This window comes from Chinchilla lanigera, unplaced genomic scaffold (genome assembly GCF_000276665.1).
Source record: "Chinchilla lanigera isolate Chin_1 unplaced genomic scaffold, ChiLan1.0 scaffold00002, whole genome shotgun sequence".
In the NCBI taxonomy this organism is placed as follows: domain Eukaryota; kingdom Metazoa; phylum Chordata; class Mammalia; order Rodentia; family Chinchillidae; genus Chinchilla; species Chinchilla lanigera.
The window spans coordinates 52,259,899-52,277,640 of NW_004955403.1; positions in this window are offsets into that span (position 1 = coordinate 52,259,899).

A 17,742-nucleotide genomic window follows, 5' to 3' on the forward strand; every position below is an offset into this window, starting at 1 on the left:
GAAGGGAGGGACGGAGGAGGGAGGGGCCGGCCTCTCCCCGCGCCGCCCCCGGCCCGCCCCTCCGCGGGGACGCGCCGTCCCGGCCCGCCGCAGGTGCAGAGCCGCGCGCCGCTGCGCTCCGGCCCCTGCCGCCACACTCCAGCTCTTCCCGCAAGGGAAATCCGAACCCTGGCGCAAGAGACGTCACCGCGAATGCCCCAGATCGGCCAGTCAGCCCTTCTCAGGGAACACACCGAGAACTTTCCCAAAGTGACGGCCTTCGGTCACCTGCCCCCGCCAACTAGGGTGGCGGCAGAGGCGCGGCGCCCACCCCAGGCCTCTCAGGAAGACGCGCCTGTTCTTCCCATCCGAGCCCCTCTTGCCCCGTCTCCGGCGTCGGGCCTCCAGCTCCTTTGCCTTTGACTCGGGGTGGAATTCCCTTCTCCGACTCCAGTGTCGTCTCTCCACTCTCCCGTGTCCCTTGGGGCTTCCGTGCGACCCGGGAACTCGCCCAGTCCCTCACATCCCAACACCCAAAATACAGGGGGCTTCGGGCTGCGAGTTTGGCTCATCCCTCCCTAGCGAGGGCCGAAACTCTCAGGCCGCCCGCCCGGTGTGACAGGGCTGCCCCTGCGCTCTCACACCAACGCGCGCACATCGGGGCGCACAAAAATTGCCGAATAAGTGAGCGAATCCAATCCACGCGTGAACAAATGTCACTCAGACACACCCGGCTTATACGCCTCGAGGGTGGACTACATCCGGGAGTGCAAGCCACACATATTTGAGGGTCACTGCAGAGGTGACCATGGAAGGTGGGAGACTGGTGGGAAGACCTGGGCTTGGGGTCAGAGACGCTGCGCAAGTCAGGCGTCTCCCTAGGCCTCCGTTTCTGATCCTGAATTGGAGACGAGAAGATTGACCCATGGGGCTGTGCTGATGATTCAGTGAGACAAACACAGTGAAAGCTCACACTCTTCGCTCCATGGCTGACGAGCACACGACGCTCCACTCAGGTTCTAAGGCCCCAGTTCGCAGACGCCTCGCACGCAGCACGCAAGGCCCGGGATCTAACTCCGCGCAGGTGCACGGAGAAAGGCAACCTCTGGGTTTAGACGTCCTGGTTTTGACCCCAGAAACCCGGATAACTTTCATCGGAGCGCGCGCTTTGGGCAAGAACAGATTGCTGTGGTTTCCGCCCTCCCGCCGCCAGCATCCTGGGGCAGCTCCCACGGCCCGAGCGCCCTGGCGAGAGCCAAGGGAGCTGGGCGAGAGGCGCTGGCCTGGAACGTGGGTTTCGATCGGGGAAGAGAACACTGGGGCCCGAGGTGGAGCAGTGGAGCTGCCTGGTGCGGGGCAACCAGCCGGGAAGGAGGCGGTTCGCAGAGCACCCGCCCCATGGCGGATTTCCCTGCCCGGGGAAGCCGAGCCCATTTCCAGGGTCGGGCCGGGCTGCCAGAAATGCTTCCAGAAAAGCGCTAGGCCAGGGAGCTCCAGGTTGGGAGCTCAGGCGGCGCCGGCCTCTGGAGGGGAGCTCTCAGAGGAGCAGGGATAGAGGGCCCCACGGGGGACTCTGCGGCGGCGGAAAACCGTGACACTTGCTGGCACTACCGCTACCGCAGCTCCAGGGCTGGGATGCTCTGCAGCGGCCTGCAGGGAACAGCGCCCTCTTCCCGGCCGCGAGCGTCCCCACTGGGCTCCCGCCCCGGAATGGCCCGGAGCAGAGCGCGCGCCCCGGGGCGGCGCGGAGGGTCAGGTTGGGGAGACTCGCGGCCCGAGGGCGGGGAGCTCCGAGCAGCCCAGCTGACTCCAGAGACCCAGGGCAAAAACAGAACAACGGGGCTGGGGCAGAGAGAAAGCAGGCTGTAAAGGTTGTTCCCAGCTGTTTAATTTCTTGCACTTGGTCCGGAGCGCTTCCGAGCCCGGGCTGTCTAGGAAGCACCGCCCGGTGCCGCAGCGGCGGGAGCGCAGTCGCTGTCCGCGCGCCAGAACCGGGCGGGTCGGCTGCCCCGCTCCTGCATTCCTTCATCTTTTGCTTCCTCGCGTATTCCCGCGGGTAACTGCGTGCGAAGGAGCACACCCTCCTGCGGGCGGCGCCAAGGTCCCTGCGAGCGTCAGTCTGCTCAGAGCTCCCCTCCCTGCGTTCACCACAGCTGGTGCCGGGTGCTGGGCCCGAGACTCATCCCTGGGTCGAGGCCGAGCGGTGAACCGCCAAGCGCGGACCCGCGGCCACCGAATGCCGGGGCTGCCTCGCCCGCTCCTGGGTGGGCTCCTGTGGGCGCCCGAGAGCGAGGTCGAAGAGACGGGTGGCGAGTGGAGACACAGGGCACGATGGGCCCGCTTGCGCACCACGCAGGGCACCCGCAGGCGCGCAGACCCGAGCCCACTCTGCTGGCGCTGGTGTGAGAAGTGCCGAGAACTCATCTCCTAACTCGTTTTTTCTTTTCCTTTCCCTTCTCCCTCCCTTCCATCCCTCTCTTCTTCCCCATTTCTTCTTACTTCTCCCCACCCCCTTTCCTTGTAGGAACACCGGGCGTGAAATCTTGGAAACACTCAAAGTTTGTCGCGTCTGGCTTGAGGTGTCCTAACTCATTCGCCTGATCCCAGCCTCACACTCTTCACCTGTAAAACAGGGATATGCAGTAGCACTCACCCAGTGCTTCTGAAAACTCCTCATATACTTTAATGGAGTGCGAAAGAATTTTTTAAAGTTTTTTAGAAGGTCAGGGAGTTTTCCTTATCTATTCCAAAGAGGAATTTCAGCATCTCTAGAGAGATGGAGAGAGGAAGGAGGTGGAGGAGGAAAGTGGGTCGCAGGTCCCCACTCCATGCAGTGCAGCAGCCCTGCCCATGGCTGAGAACCCCAGGCCCTCAGCTCTGGTGTCACCAAGCGTGCCAGGCCGAGGGTAGGCTCCAAGGCGGGGCCACGGCGTTTGCTCTGGAGGCCTGCGCAGCTCACAGCAGCTTGGTGCAGATGTCTTGTTGCTCTTTATCGCTTGCCCCTGGCTGGAGGCGCAAATCACGTGGTCACCGTTGCTCACACATGGTGGACGGTCTTTGCGAAGCACCTTGCCTCCCGAGGGCTCATCCCTGCCTCCACACAACCTTCTGCGAAGTAGGCGGCCCGAGTTAGCAGCCGAGTCCTTTCCCAGACAAAGCAGGGGGCAGAGATTCCGCAGAAGCCTCTTGCTCTCGAGTCTGCCGCCTGCTGTCCGTGCCACAAGGGCTTCTCCATAGCTGCCGCCGGTGGGTCCCCGTGCACCCTGCCCTCTCCGGTCTGACCACTGCAAGTTCCTGCAGACCTTCCACACCTGCATGCTGGAAGCTCAGGCATGGCCAGGACTAGTAAGTGACAGGCAAGTGTGCAAATCCTGCTGGCCAGGGCTAGGGTGCAGCCCGACAGCCAGGGACCCCAACAGCCCGTTCCCTAGCCTCTGGGGCCCCGACCCGGTGGCTGCTCCAGCAATCAGCAGTGGCATTTCTTACAAGTTGCTGCATTCAGAGCTCCTCATTTCTGACCCACAGAAATCTCTTCAGTCATTTAAGAGAAACCCACCAAGGTTCCCAATTTAGAATAACTTTCTGGGGAGGGGGAATGGAAAGGAACAGGAGAGATTTAAGATGTACCCACAGGCTTAACCAAGCCCAGGGAAGCAGACAGAGCAGAGACACTTGGACAGGGTCTCTCACAGGCTCCTGCGGTTAGTAGCTCTTCTACATGGACACAGGGCAAAGGCGTTTTCAGACTAGATTGCTCCTGGTTGTGGGTGTAACATCAAAGCTGTTATGTACGTAAAAGCTGGTGAACAGCAACACAATCCCAGGATACAAAGCCCCCAGTTCTCCAGGTCAGGCGCTCCTCCACCCCACAGGCACGGCAGTTCTGTCACCTGTGTGACTACACGTGGCATGGGGGCAGAGCCCCTGTCTTCAGTCCCACCTGTCACCGTCTGTGCAGACTTCAGCCAGTCACTTCCCCGGGGTGGAGAGTGTCACCGTGGCCCCGAGAGAGGAAGGACTGCGTGTCCACCTTTGTGCACCTTCTGTGGCGGGTGTGTGCCTCTCCCGAGCACTGCGGGGCCAGAGTTCCCAGTCAAGAGCACACTTCTCCCTTAATTCTCTTCATCTCTGCTCTGAACGCCCCTCTGGTTTCCTTGAAGGGAGCATTTGTGTCAGATGACTGCACAGAAGTGGTCTTTCTTAGGTCAGAACTCTAAATTCCCAAATTTTGGTGGAAAAAATCAATAAATCTCAAGAAAAAGTAATGATTGTTTCAAGGGAATAGCTCGCTTGCTTTCTTTCTTTTTCTTTCTTTCTTTCTTTCTTCCTTTCTTCCTTTCTTTCTTTCTTTTTCTTTCTTTCTTTTTCTTTCCTTCTTTTTCTTTTCTTTCTTACCCTACTGCCTCTTTCAGAATGCCTAGAGGAAGATGTGGAGGAGAGTAGAACCCCCTACAGCAGGCAGCCTGGGAAAAGCCTGGTGCACCGCGGCTTCTGGCTGAGGAGTGAGCGGCAGGCGGGGGGCTGTGCGGCAGCCCAAGAATCTCATCTCAGAGAACTTAAGGAAAAAACCATAAAATAGTATTAGTTTGGAATCCACCCATTAGAGCAATCTCTTAAGCTAAGGGCTGAGGAAAATGTTTGTTTAGCTTAAGAGAGTCTTTTAATGGGTGGATTTAAGCTGCTATCATATTGTGTTTCTTAAACAAAATGCCAAGAGCAGTACAGTGCTCCTGCAGAGAGGTGCACAGGAGACACGGTGACCCCACACGACAGCGCACAGGTCAGGAACTAAGACACCCTCCCCGGCTGCTCTTGAGACGCCCTGTCACTACATTGTTTGCTTGAAGCAGGCACCAAGTAGCACTCCATTAAAGAACAGTCTTTACTAGAAATCTGAGGGATAGTAAGGCTAACAGGTCAGGTGTGCTGAACATAGAAAAGAACTTGTTAGTATCCTTAGGGGGATGTGGGATGTGGGCTCAGCCAGAAGCAGAGGGTCAAGGGCTAACTGTGGGCAGCAGCCTTTGCCACAGTGGAAGGGAGGGCTAGGCAGGGTGAGCAGGTTTCAGGATCGCCTGGAGTGAACAATCCCAGCAGGCTCCGGGGCCCAGGGACTGGCCCTGCCCTCTGGCACCTGGCCCTGGGGAGATCAGGGCGTGGTGACCAGGAGTGCAAGAGACCTATAGAGGAAGCAGCCTGGTCTGCTCAGGATTCTGGGTTTGCATACGAAAGACACCCCCAAGTGAGTTCTTTGGTCCCGTAGGACTTGGCTGAGTCTACAAGACACAGTCCCTTGAGGATCTGCAAAGCCCCAGAGGTCGAAGCATCAGGATACAGAAAATACAGGTCACAACTAATATGTATCTATCTTTGCCACTTCAGAACCTAAAATAATGATTTGCACACAGTGGGCACTTGACAAGGGGGAAAGATAGAAAGAATGAAAGAAGGAAAAGAGGAGGGAAGAGGAACGTATTGGTTGGTTACCTGGGCCCGAAGAGGGCTGCTAGCACTGCACTAAGTTTCCCAGAGCAAATCAAGGAGTAGGGCTGGGCAGAGCGAGGTGGGGATTGCTAGGCATCCAGTTTGGGTCTCCTGCTTGCTAGGCAAGCTCTCCACTGCTGAGGTACACCCCAGCCCAGGTGACTGGCTTATTTCTGCCCAGCTTGCTAGTGTAGATTTATATTCATAAGGCTGGCTGCCTCAGTAGTCTTCTCTGTCTTTTTATACCTGCTTAAATTCACCTTTGAACCATTTGCCCCACAATTCTGCTAGCGCCTGAGAGTGATCCGGGAAGCAGTGCACTCCGCTTATTTATTGCTACCTGGTGCAATAAGTCACCCAGACTTGGTGCCGCAAACAACTGTGATTACGCCCACTGACCCTGTGGGTCAGGATTTGGAGAGTACATGCGGAGGAGGGCTTGTATCTGCTTCCAGATGGTTGAGGTCTCAGCTGAGATGACAAGAACAACTAGAAGTCACTTGGGTGGGCAGAAGCCAGGTCACCTGGAGGCATCACCTCCCATGTGTCTGGCACCAGCGCTGGGCTAATGCCACAGTAGGGCTAAGTAGGGGCACTGACTGGGGTGTCTAGACATACACTCTCTGCATTGCTTTGCCTTCCTTTTACCACAGTGCCTTTAGAGGACATGTCAGCTCGTGGTTCCAAGAAAAGTGTTCCCACAAATAAGACAAAAGTTGCATGGCCTTTTATGAAGGCTCAGAAGGCGCCCAACATCACCTCTGACCAACTCTATCAGTCAAAGGAAGCCCAAGTCCGGCAAGATTTAGAAGAAAACATGAATACCAACCCTTGATAACGACACTCTCAAAGAGTTATGTCCATGTTTTAAAACCACCTTGTAACTGGGCCTGGTGGTGCACACCTACAATTCTGGGGGAATACAAGGAGGAATGCAAGTTTAAGCCCAGCCTATCTCAAAACAAAAAACTAAAAAAGGGCTGTGGCTGTAGCTCAGTGCGAAGGTCCTGGGCTTTATTCCCAGTACTGCGAAAGAAACCCCAAACAACCCCTCTGTGAGTGTGTGAGGGACAGTGCAGGTGAGCACACCAGAGATGTACCGCTCGCAAGGCAGCTAAGAGCTCACAGCAGTCTCTCCCATCCCACGCCCAATGTCAAGGCAAAGGAGGCATCACCCTCTTCTTGCCTTTCTCTCAAAGCAATTTTACACATCTCCATTCCTTCGAAAGTTTTCTCAAAGTTCCTCCAAAATCTCTAATGGAAATAGGATAATAGTAATTTCTAAGGCATGTTTAGAGCCATGGACCACTGTGGGTCTGGACATTGTATCTGAACAGAAACTGTGAGTTATGGATCTATGTTTGGAATGGAAATTTATAGGGTCTTCTTGGAGGGGGTCTTTGAGGGCACCCTAGTAGAATGTAAGTACAGGTAGAGAAAATGTCCGTGTGCCTTTCCTCTGCTGGCCTTTGACAGGAGGTATCCCCTGCACAGCTGGTGCTGGATCTAGTCAACAAAGTATTTGGAGAAATACGCATCGCAGTCTTGGACTGGCTTTAGCCTGGCGGTTCTTCTGGACGCCTACTTAATCATCTGGTCTGGTGCCTCATCACAGTCTTGTTTACCCTTTCAAGGGAAATTTTAAGGTGCTCCTCCATATCCCATCTCATTCACTTTGTAATACTCTAGACAGTAAGCAGAGAAATACTTGTATGGCTCTAATTTTGTAGATGATAATTGAACATGGAAATTAAATGGCAGCTAGTGAGTGAGAGGCAGAACCGGTAAAGTGTCTCAGGCTGAGGCCTTATCTTGGATATCAGTCATTGTTAATTCTCCACGGGACTCAGGGCAGAAATGATATGAGACTGGATCCGAACAAACAATATCCTGTGTAAGAAAGGAACCTATAATTATAAAGACTTCCCTTCTCCCCATGATCATATTTACCCTCCGACCTTAAAGACCTACAACACTGGAAAAGATCTGTGAAATAAGACATCGTACACCAGAAATCAGGGCAGCAATCCTGGAAGACAAATGCCCCTGGGGAGCTCACAAGCACCCTGAACAGGTTGCCAGGTCACAGCACAGGGCCTGGGGCCCACACAGAGGCCAGGATCTTCCTGAGCTGGGAGACTGAGTTCCGAGTTCAAAGAGGACACAGTGAGGGACAGAGACTGCACAGAGGGCAGGTGCAGATATCAGAGATCCAGAGCACGGTCTCCAAGAATCGTGGGCCAAGCCCTGATAGACGCAGGTGTGAGAGGAAGTAGTAAGGCCTGGAGGGAAAACCACTGGGCAAAGCAGGTAGGAGGATCTTCTGACAGAGTAGCTGTTCCTGTCAGCCAGGGTAGAAAGGCCTCCTAGAGTGTCCAAGATGAATGCTGGATAAAAAAAAAAGCCAAAACCAGGAACATATAACCCATAGAGGGAAAAGTCAATCAACAAACAATAGGGATGATGGGACTAGCAGGTAACACAAAACAAGGCTGCTTTAAATATACTTCATGTGTTCCAAGTGGGAGGAAAACATGATACAATGAAGAAAGTGATAAAAGATCCAAGAAGGACTAGAAAATTTCTAAGGTGGAATATGTACAACTTGAAATACAGAATACGTGATACAGAATTATCAGTAGATGAGACACTGAGGAAAATGTTAGTAAACATGACTCATGACAATGTCAGCTACCCTAAGTGAAAAGCAGAGAGAAAAGACTAATAAATAAGAAGCAACAACCTGTGAGCCAATACCAAGTGGCCAATTTAAAAGTAAGTAAAGTCTCAGCAGGAAAGGGGATTTAGAAAATATATTTGAAAAATAATGGCTGGAGATTTTCCAAATTTAATGGAAACACAATAAACATACAGAATAATAATAAAAAAAAGCCCAATAATCCTCAGGTAGAAGAAACACAAGGAAAACACACCAGGCACATCATAACCAGATTTCTGAAAGCCTTAAAAACAACTAGCAGAAAAAGGAAACATTATACCTAGAAGAACAAAAACAAGAATTATACTAGACTTTTGTGTTTGAAACTATGCAATACAGAAGACAACAGAACATTTTTTTAAAATACTAAGAGAGAGAGAACTGTCAACCTAGAATTACATACCCAATGGGTGGTTCATAAGGAAGAGGTTTATTTTGACTTGGGGTTCGAAGGTTGAATCTGTGCTGGGCAGCATCCTCTGGGAAGGGCCCAGGCTGTGTCGTAAGCCAGCAGATGGCATCACACAGCACAGCCGCCTGTGAGAGCAGTGAGTGACAGTGGCAGAGGAAGCCAAACACGCAGAGTGGCCTGGGTTTAGCCAAATTCATTTTGCAATAACTAATCCAGTCTGTGAGACCTGACCCACTCCTGGGAGACAGACATTAATGCTTTCTGGGCAAGGTGCCCCCATCATCCAGATCTCTCCTACCAGGCCGCCAGGTCAGGCTTCTTGCCCCTGAAACACTGGCGAAGGCACCAGTCCAAATCATAGCATCAAGCAAAACTATCTTCTAAAAGGAGGGTAGGACTTTCAAAACGCACAAAAGGCAAGTGGATTCACTAACACATCAGCATAACAGTAAATGTTGAAGGAAGTTCTTTAGGCAAAAGATCATGGTGCCAGATGGAAATGTGGATCCACACAAAGCAAAGGGAATATATGGGTAAACATAAGAAACCTTTCCCCATGTTTAAAATCCCATTCAAAATTAATTGATTGTCTAATGCCAAAATAATAATATACTGTGGAATTTATAGCAGTATAGAAGTAAAATGTGATAGTGACAAGAACACAAAGACTAGGAAGAGGGAAGTGACAGTGCACTGTTGTAAGGCTCCCGAATAATCTGTGAAATGCATAACATTATTTGACGGTAGACTGACAGAAGTTGTGTTTTGTAGAGCAACCACTTAAAAAGAGCTAATCATGTAATTAATACACATAAAGTTGCACCATAAAATTTAATTACTCCAATTTATCCAAGTCAGGAAAGGAAGAACAAGAAACAACAGATAAGAAGTGGGCACACTGGCACCTATTTGTAATCCCAGCACTTTGGAGACTGAGGCAGGAGGATCACAAGCTTGAGCCTAGCCTGGCAGACTTAACAGCTTAATAGCACCCTGTGTGAAAATTCTTAATCAAAGGGGAAGTCTGGGCAAATAGGTCATTGTGAAGCCCCTGAGTCCAATGTCCACTCCCAAGTACTACAACAAAACAAAACAAAACAAACCGGTGGGACAAATAACAAATAAAAAGATGTTAGATGAAATACAATTGTACTGATGGTTACATTAAATATTTATGGTTTATACACTCCACTTAAAAGGAAGAGATTTCCAGAGTGAAGTTTTTATGAACGTAAGAGCCAACTATACTGTTCCTGCACTGCAAATAAATACTAATGAAAAATAAATTTAAAAAGCAAAAGGGTGGCACTGACGGCCAGTTTAGTGGTAGATTACTTACCTCCCATGCATAAAGCCTTAGGTTCAATTCCCAGCAATTGAGAAAAAACAAGTGGAGTGTTCTGTTTCCCAGCCTGTCATGTAAGGAGTTGGAAGTAATTAATCCTACCCTACCAAGGAAATGAGATGAACAAATTGAAAAGCTACAGTTCTTTTCAGTTCCATCAGAGGACTGAGGTTACACGGCAAATCACTGTCCTAAGACTGGAAAGACAGATGGCTGCAGAGAGTCACAACTTCCTGGAGCATAAACCCACGAAAAGGCACCTGGATGGGAGCCAGTAACAGGTCTTCTTGTGCAGTACATGAGGTTTGGTTTTCAACAAAAAAGTGGAGGCATGCTAAAATGCAAAGAAAACATTTTGAAGAGACAAAGCAAGCGTGAGAATAACACTCAGATATCACAGGGATGTTGGAATTATCATGCCAGGAATTTAAAATCACCTTGAGTAACATGCTAAGAGGGTAGACAACATGCAATAACTGAGAGAGAGAGAGAGAGAGAGAGAGAGAGAGAGAGAGAGAGAGAGAGAGAGAGGGGGGGGGAAGGAGAGGGAGAGGGAGAGGGAGAGGGAGGTGCCGGGGATCTGGGGATCAAATCATGGGGCCTTGATTAGTAGACTGGATGTGGCTGAACAAAGAATCATTGATCTTGAGAATGTGTCAATAGAAACGGCCCAAAATGAAAAAGGAAAGAAAAAAACAACAGAAAAAAAAATACAATATGCAAGGACTGTGGGGACAATGTCATAAGGTGTAACATTTACCTGGTAGAACACCACAAGGAGAAGAAAGAGAAAAAGGAACACACATGACATCCTTCCCCCTAAAAAGCCCAATAGATAGCCATGCTGTATCCAAACTGCAGGAAATTAGAAACAAAGAAAAAATCCTGATAGAGCCAGAGGAAAAATCATTCTACCTGTAGGAAGGAAAGGGTAAAATTACGTTGGACTGCTCTTCAGAAATCATGCAAGCGAGAGAGTGGAGTGAAATATTTAAGTGTTGAAGGAAAAAATCTCTAATCTAAAATTCTGCATCTAGCAAAAGACTTTTATATTTATATAAACAGAACCAAAAGAATTGGTTGGGAATAGCCCTACCCTGCAAGAGATGTTAAAAAAAGCTCTTCAGAGAGATGGAAAATAGTGTAAGTCAGAAACTTGGATCTACATAAAGAAAGGTCATTTAAAAGGAGAGGTGCAGACAAAATAAAATACTTTTATTATTAACTCTTAATAGATGTACAAACTGATAACAGTTTGCTCAAAGTAATAGAACAATAATTATTCAGTCATTATAAGCTTATAATATGTGAAATAATGATGGCAATGAGATAGATGGGAAGAAGATGTTAGCATTTTTTTTTTGAGGGGTATATACTTAGAAATGGAATTACTGAATCTTACGGCCATTCCATTTAACTTCTTTAGGAATTTTCTTACTGTGGTTCACAATGGCTCCACCATGTTGCACTCTCACCAAAAATGTACAAGGGTACCAATTATTCCATATCCTCAGCAACGTATTTTCAATCACTAGCCTACCAAGTAGATGTGAAATAATATCTCATAGTTTTGATTTGCATTTCCCTAATGACTGGTGATACCGAGCACCTTTTCATGTGCTTACTGGACGTGTGTACATATTCTTTAGAAAATACCTATTAAAGTTCTTTGCCCATCCTTTAGTCAGATTACTGTGGCTGTTAAGGGTTCTTCATGTATTCTAGATATAAAATATCAAGTATATAATTTGTAAATATTTCCTCCCATTTCCTGTTCATCTAAGAATTTTAGTTTTAGCTGTTATATTTAGGCCTTTCATTCACTTTGTATTAATTTTTATATATAAGGCAAAGGTTGAAATAAATAAATAAATACTTAATTGTTGCATGTAGATATAGTTTCCCCAACACTATTTGTTGAAAAGACTGTCATTTTCCCATAGAATAGTCTTGGCATACTTGCTGACCATCATTTGACCATGTATGTGTTTACTTATGACCTGTATCCTATTTCATTGGTCTATATGTCCCTCTTTAAGCCAGTACTGTTTGTCTTGATTATTGTAGCTTTATAGAGTGTTTTGGTAAGATGAAGAGTGGGATCTCCAATTTTGTTCTTAAGATTGTTTTGGCTAATTAAGCACCCTGGAGATGCCACAGAAATTTTAGGATGAATTTTTTTACTTTTGCTAAATGAAACAAAAACAAATACAAACAAAACCCCTCACAAATTTGTCATTGGGATTCTGTTAAGGATTACACTATATCTGTGGGTTGCTTTGGACAACCTTAGCATGTTAACGTGATCTTCCAATCTTCATAGCTTTTCATTTATCTGTCTTTAATATTTTTTCAGCAATATTTTGTAGTTTTCGGGATACAATTCTTTAATCTCCTTGTTTAAATTTATTCCTAAGAATATTATTCTTTTGATGCTATGTATTTTTAAAATTTTCTGTTAGGGCTGTTCATTTTTTAAGGGAAAGACATGTAACTGAATTTTGAGTGTTGATTTTATATTGTATAATTTTTGCTGAATCTGTTTTTTAGCTGGAGAAGTTCCATATGTGAAATCTTTATAGGCTTCTACGAGAACAGAGATAGCTATACTTCCTTTCTCATTTGGGCTTTCTTTATCTCTTTTTCTTGTCTGAGTGTTCTGGCTATAACTTACAGAATCTTATTAAATAGCAGCAGTGAAAGTGAGCATCCTTATCTGTTTCTCATCTTAGAGAAAAATCTTTCTTTCTTTCACCCTTTTTGTTTTGTTTGTTTTTTTTCTGGTACCGGGAATCGAACTCATGACCTTGCACTTGCCAGGCAGGTGCTGTGCCACTGCGCTAAATCCTCAGCCCCTTCTTTCACCCTTTTGTATGATGGTGGCTGGGAGGCTTCAGATATTGTCTTTTCAGATGGAAACTGAGGCAGGTTCCATCTATTCCTAATTTGTTGAGTGTTTTATCATGAAAGGATGTGGAATTTTACTAAATGCTTTTTCTACATCAATATTATATTTCCCCCTCTCTTTCTATTAAGGTATTACACTGATTTTTATATTTTGAACTTTTCTTGTATTTCAGGAATGAATCTCCTGTGGCCATAACATATAATGATGTTAACATTCTGTTGAATTCATTGTGTTGGTATTTTAATAGTCTGTTGATTTGGTTTCCTAGCTGAGGATTTTTGCACCTAGGTTTATAAGGGATATTGGTTTGTAGTTTTCTGTTCATTGTGTAGCTTTGGTGTCAGGGTAACTTCAACCTCATAGAATGATTTTGGAAATGCTTTCCTGTCTTCAATATTTAAGAGAGTTTGAGAAGGATTGACATTAACTCTTCAGATGTTTGGTAACATTTAGCAGTGAAGCCATCTTGTCTTGGGCTTTGTTGGGAGGATTATGGTTACTCTTCAATTCCCTTACTACTTCCAGCTCTACTCAGATTTTCTAGTTCTCCATGAGTCAGTCTTAGTATGGTGTGTGTTTCTAGCAATCTGTACAGTTTGTCTAGGTTATCCAATTTGTAATAATTATTCATAGTACTCTCACATAATCTCTTTTAATTTTTGTCAAGTTGGTAGAATATCCCCTTGCTCACTTCTGATTTTAGTCATCTCACTGTTTTTTTAGTCAATCTAGCTAAAAGAAGGTAAGTTTTGTTGATCTTCTGAGAACCAATAGTTTTTATTTTTCCTATTTCTGCTCCAAATCTTCACTTCCGTCCTTTGCTCTTTGAGGTTGATTAAGATTAAGCACAGACTTGATTGTTTGAGATCTTTTTAAAAATGTGAATGTTTATAGCTATTAATTCCTCCCTTAAAAATTACTTTCACTGCATCTCATACAGCTTGGTATGTTGTTTTCGTTTTGTCTCAAGATGTCTTACAATTTCCCTTGTGATTTCTTCTTTCACCCACTGGTTAAGAATGTGTTGCTTAATTTTGACGTATTTGTGAAATTTTCAGTTTCCCTTTTGCTATTCATACTTTATTCCATTGTGATAAAAATGCATGATTTAAATTTTTAAAAATCTATTAAGAATTGGTATGTGGCCTGAAGTAAGGTAATTCCTGGAGAATGTTCCACGTGCACTTAAGAAAAATGTTTATACTCTTATGGTTGGGTCAAGTGGTCTGTTGTATGTCTTTTAGGTCCAACTGGTTGATAGAGGTATTCAGGTTGTTTCTTTCCTTATTGATCTTTGGATCTGGTTGGTCCAGTTATTATTAAAAGTAAGGTAGTAAGAGTGATTTCTCCCTTCAAATCAGTGTTTGATTCATATACTTTGCAGCTCTGATGTTTGGCACATATGCTTATAACTGTACCATCTTGGTGAACTGGCCCTTTCATTACCCTTCTTTGTCTCTTCTAAGTCTTTGATTTCAATCTTTTATATTCGCTATGACTGCAATCAACGCTCCTCTCTTTAGGTTACCGTTTGCAGTTTGGAATATCTTTTCCCATTCTTTTGCATTCAACCTGTATCCTTAGATCTAAGATGTGTTTCTTGTAGACAGCACATAATTGGATCCTGCTTCTGGAGAATTTAATCAATTTGCATTTAAAGAATTACTGATACAGAGCCCACTTACTTTTGCCATTTTGTCATTTTTAACTATGTTCCTCCCTTTCTACATTACTTTCCCTTTGTGTTTAGTTGACTTTTGTAGAGATGAGTACTGATTATCTTCTCATTTCCTTTTGTGCATATTTAATAGACAATTTTTCTGTGGTTACCATGGACATTAAATAAAGTAATCTACATTAAATTGATACCTACTTAACATCAACTGCATACAAAACTATCATTTTATAATCTCCACCCCCACGTTAGTGATGTTGCAACTCTATATATAATGTACCCATCAATACAGATTTATATTTTTAATAAATTTATTTCAAATCCTATAGAAAATAAAAAGTTACAAAATTAAAATAACACTTTTCATATTGTCCAGGGTTTTTACATTTACCAGAGAACCTTATATATATATATATCTTTACCAGAGAACTTCATATTTCATATGGCTTCAGGTTACTGGCTGACATCCTTACATTTCAACTTGGAGGATGTGTTGGTCACTTTTCTCTCATTGCTGGGACCAAATACCTGACACCCAAAATGAAGGAAGGAAAGGTTTATTTAGCTCACAGTTTGTGGAAGTTTCAGTCTACAATCAGCTGACTCCAAAGCAGAGTGGTACATGGCAGAGGGCAACAGTTCATGGTGGCAGAAAATAGCAAAACAACAAGAGCAAAAAGGAGGAGAGCAGGCAGGCAGCCTTTTTTCCTCCCTTACATATGCAAACTATCCGCCCCAGGGGCAGGTGTAGCACTCACACTCATAATCCCAGCAGTGGACTATGGATCAATCATAAATCTAGAAGCCCTCCCAATGACTGCATGAGGATCTGGGGGGGGTGGTACACCCAGACACAATCCATAACATTTCACCCCTGGCTCCCCCCAAAGACTCATGCACATTTCTTCATGCAGAAGACATTTTAGTCCATCTCTAAGAGTTGCCAAAGTCCTAATAGTTTCAGCACTGCTGAAAAGTCCAAGTACCGTCTCCTCCAAGATGTAAGGCAAACTCTTAGCTGTGAGCCCCTGTACAAATGAAGACAAAGTTAAACACTTCCAACATTCAATGGCACAAAATAAACATTACCATTTCGAAAGGTAAAAACAGGGAAATATAGAGCATTGGGACCAAAGCAAGCCCAAAATCCAACAGGGCTAAAATTATGTCCTGTAGTTCCAAATTGAGCATCTGAAGCAACTTGTGGCACATTATGAGCTCTAAAGGGTTTGAGTGACTCCACCCCTATGGTACTTCTGGTGGTTACAGCTTCCATGGCTTCTCCTTTAGGTCTGCTTTGCTCCCTCCTTGCAGCTTTCCTCAGACAATCCACATTCCTGGCTTTTTCAGTCTTCTGAGGTCTCCACTGCACTTTAGGCTTCTCACTCACAGCTTCACACACTGCCCTTTCAGGGGCACACTGCCTGGCCACCTAGGCCTTCTGAAATCTAGGTGGAAGCCTTCTTAACCTCAGAACGCTTGCATTCTGTATGCACCTAAAACCAGGGCCATGTGGATGATACCAAGGTCTGCTGCCACCTGGAGCAGTAGCCAAGCCTTCTCCTCTGTTGGCCATAGGGGTCAAGTGCTTGGATCACTGGGCACTCAATCCAATTCTTTAACGTGCATATTACACTGATTTTTGAGGAACAAATTTTCTATGCTGTCGCCATTCTGGAACCTGGTGCGGCTGCCGCTACCGTTCTGGAACATGGTGCTCTGCGGCTTTTCTTCTCAAAGCAAAGTCTTTCACCTTTGCAGTTTTGAGGCTGCAAAAGGTGGAGACTTGCTGTTTCTTGTGATGCCCTCAGGCCGTCTTTTCACTTTCTCATTCCTTCTCAGTAATGGATGTCTCCTCAGCCTTATCTTTGCAGTCCAAAGCTTTACCGGAGCTTCCTTTCTGACCAAACTCACAACATTTTAAATCATCCTGCTGGGCTCTTTGCTCTTGATTTTCAATATAAGTCTGACTAAAAGCCCCCGACAATAGCCATGTCATTGCCGCAACATTCAACTGCCTTGAAATTTCTTCTGCCAGATTAATTAGTCCACCACCCTTAACCTCAGTCTCTGGTAAAGTCTCTGGACACAAGCAAAATGCAGACAAACTTTCTGCCAAGCCATAACACATCATTTGGAGTCCAAGCACTAACGCGGTCCTTCCCAGCAGAAACTTCCTGAGCCCAGTCTTTACCAGCAGGATTTCTATCAGCCTTTTGGTCTTCTGAGCTCTGACCAGAATCTCCCATGCAGAACAGCTGAAGGCGTTCCAGCTCTACTCTTTCAGGCGACATCTCCGAACCTTTCCAAACACTTCCCACAAGCCATTTCCGAAGGCTCTTGAACCACATGGTCAGGTACCATCACAGCAATGACTACTCCTCCTGTACCATTAACATTTCTTCCAGAGCAGACCTAGTGGCAATGAACACACAGCTCTTATAGGCTGTTAATCTTGTCTGTCTCAGGGACTAACATTACAAGAGTCCTCTGATTTTTTAATTTTAAAAATTTTGTTTTTACTACTACATGTTTATAGTACACAATGATTACATTCATCTTAATTCTTTTTCTATCTCCTTCCCCTCCTTTCTCCCTTTTAGTTCTTTCCCCTTTATGCAAAAGATCTGTGTCCTTGTTTCCTATTCTACATCTTTTATTTTGCTCTGTAATTTATTTATATGTTGGGTGTCTCATATGAGAAACTGTGTGTATTTAAACGTGTGTGGGAATTATTTTACTTAACATTATGTTCTCAAGGTGGACCCATTTTCCTACACATGACTCAAGCTTATCCTTCTTTATGGCAGAGCAGTGCTCATATAAATATCGTATTTCTTTTACCCATTTGTCCATTGATGCACATACAGAATGCTTCCAAGGGTTAGCTATTATGGGTTGTGCTGCTGTACACATGGGTGAGCATGGATCACTGTAAATTATGCATTTAACTCTTTCTGGAAGATACCTAGAAGGGGAAGAGCTGGGCTGACTGGAATTTTTAAGTTTTTAAGGAATCTTCATACTGATTTTTATAGTGGCTGTACTAGTTTATATTCCAAACAGCAGTGTAGGAGGGCTCCTTCCCCTCCCCACCACAGCCTCACTAGCATTGGTTACTGATCAAAGCCATTCTTTCCGGAGTAAGACAGAATCTCAGTTTTGTTTTAATTTGCATTTCTTTAATGGCCAGAGACACAGGACATTTTTTGCATGTAAT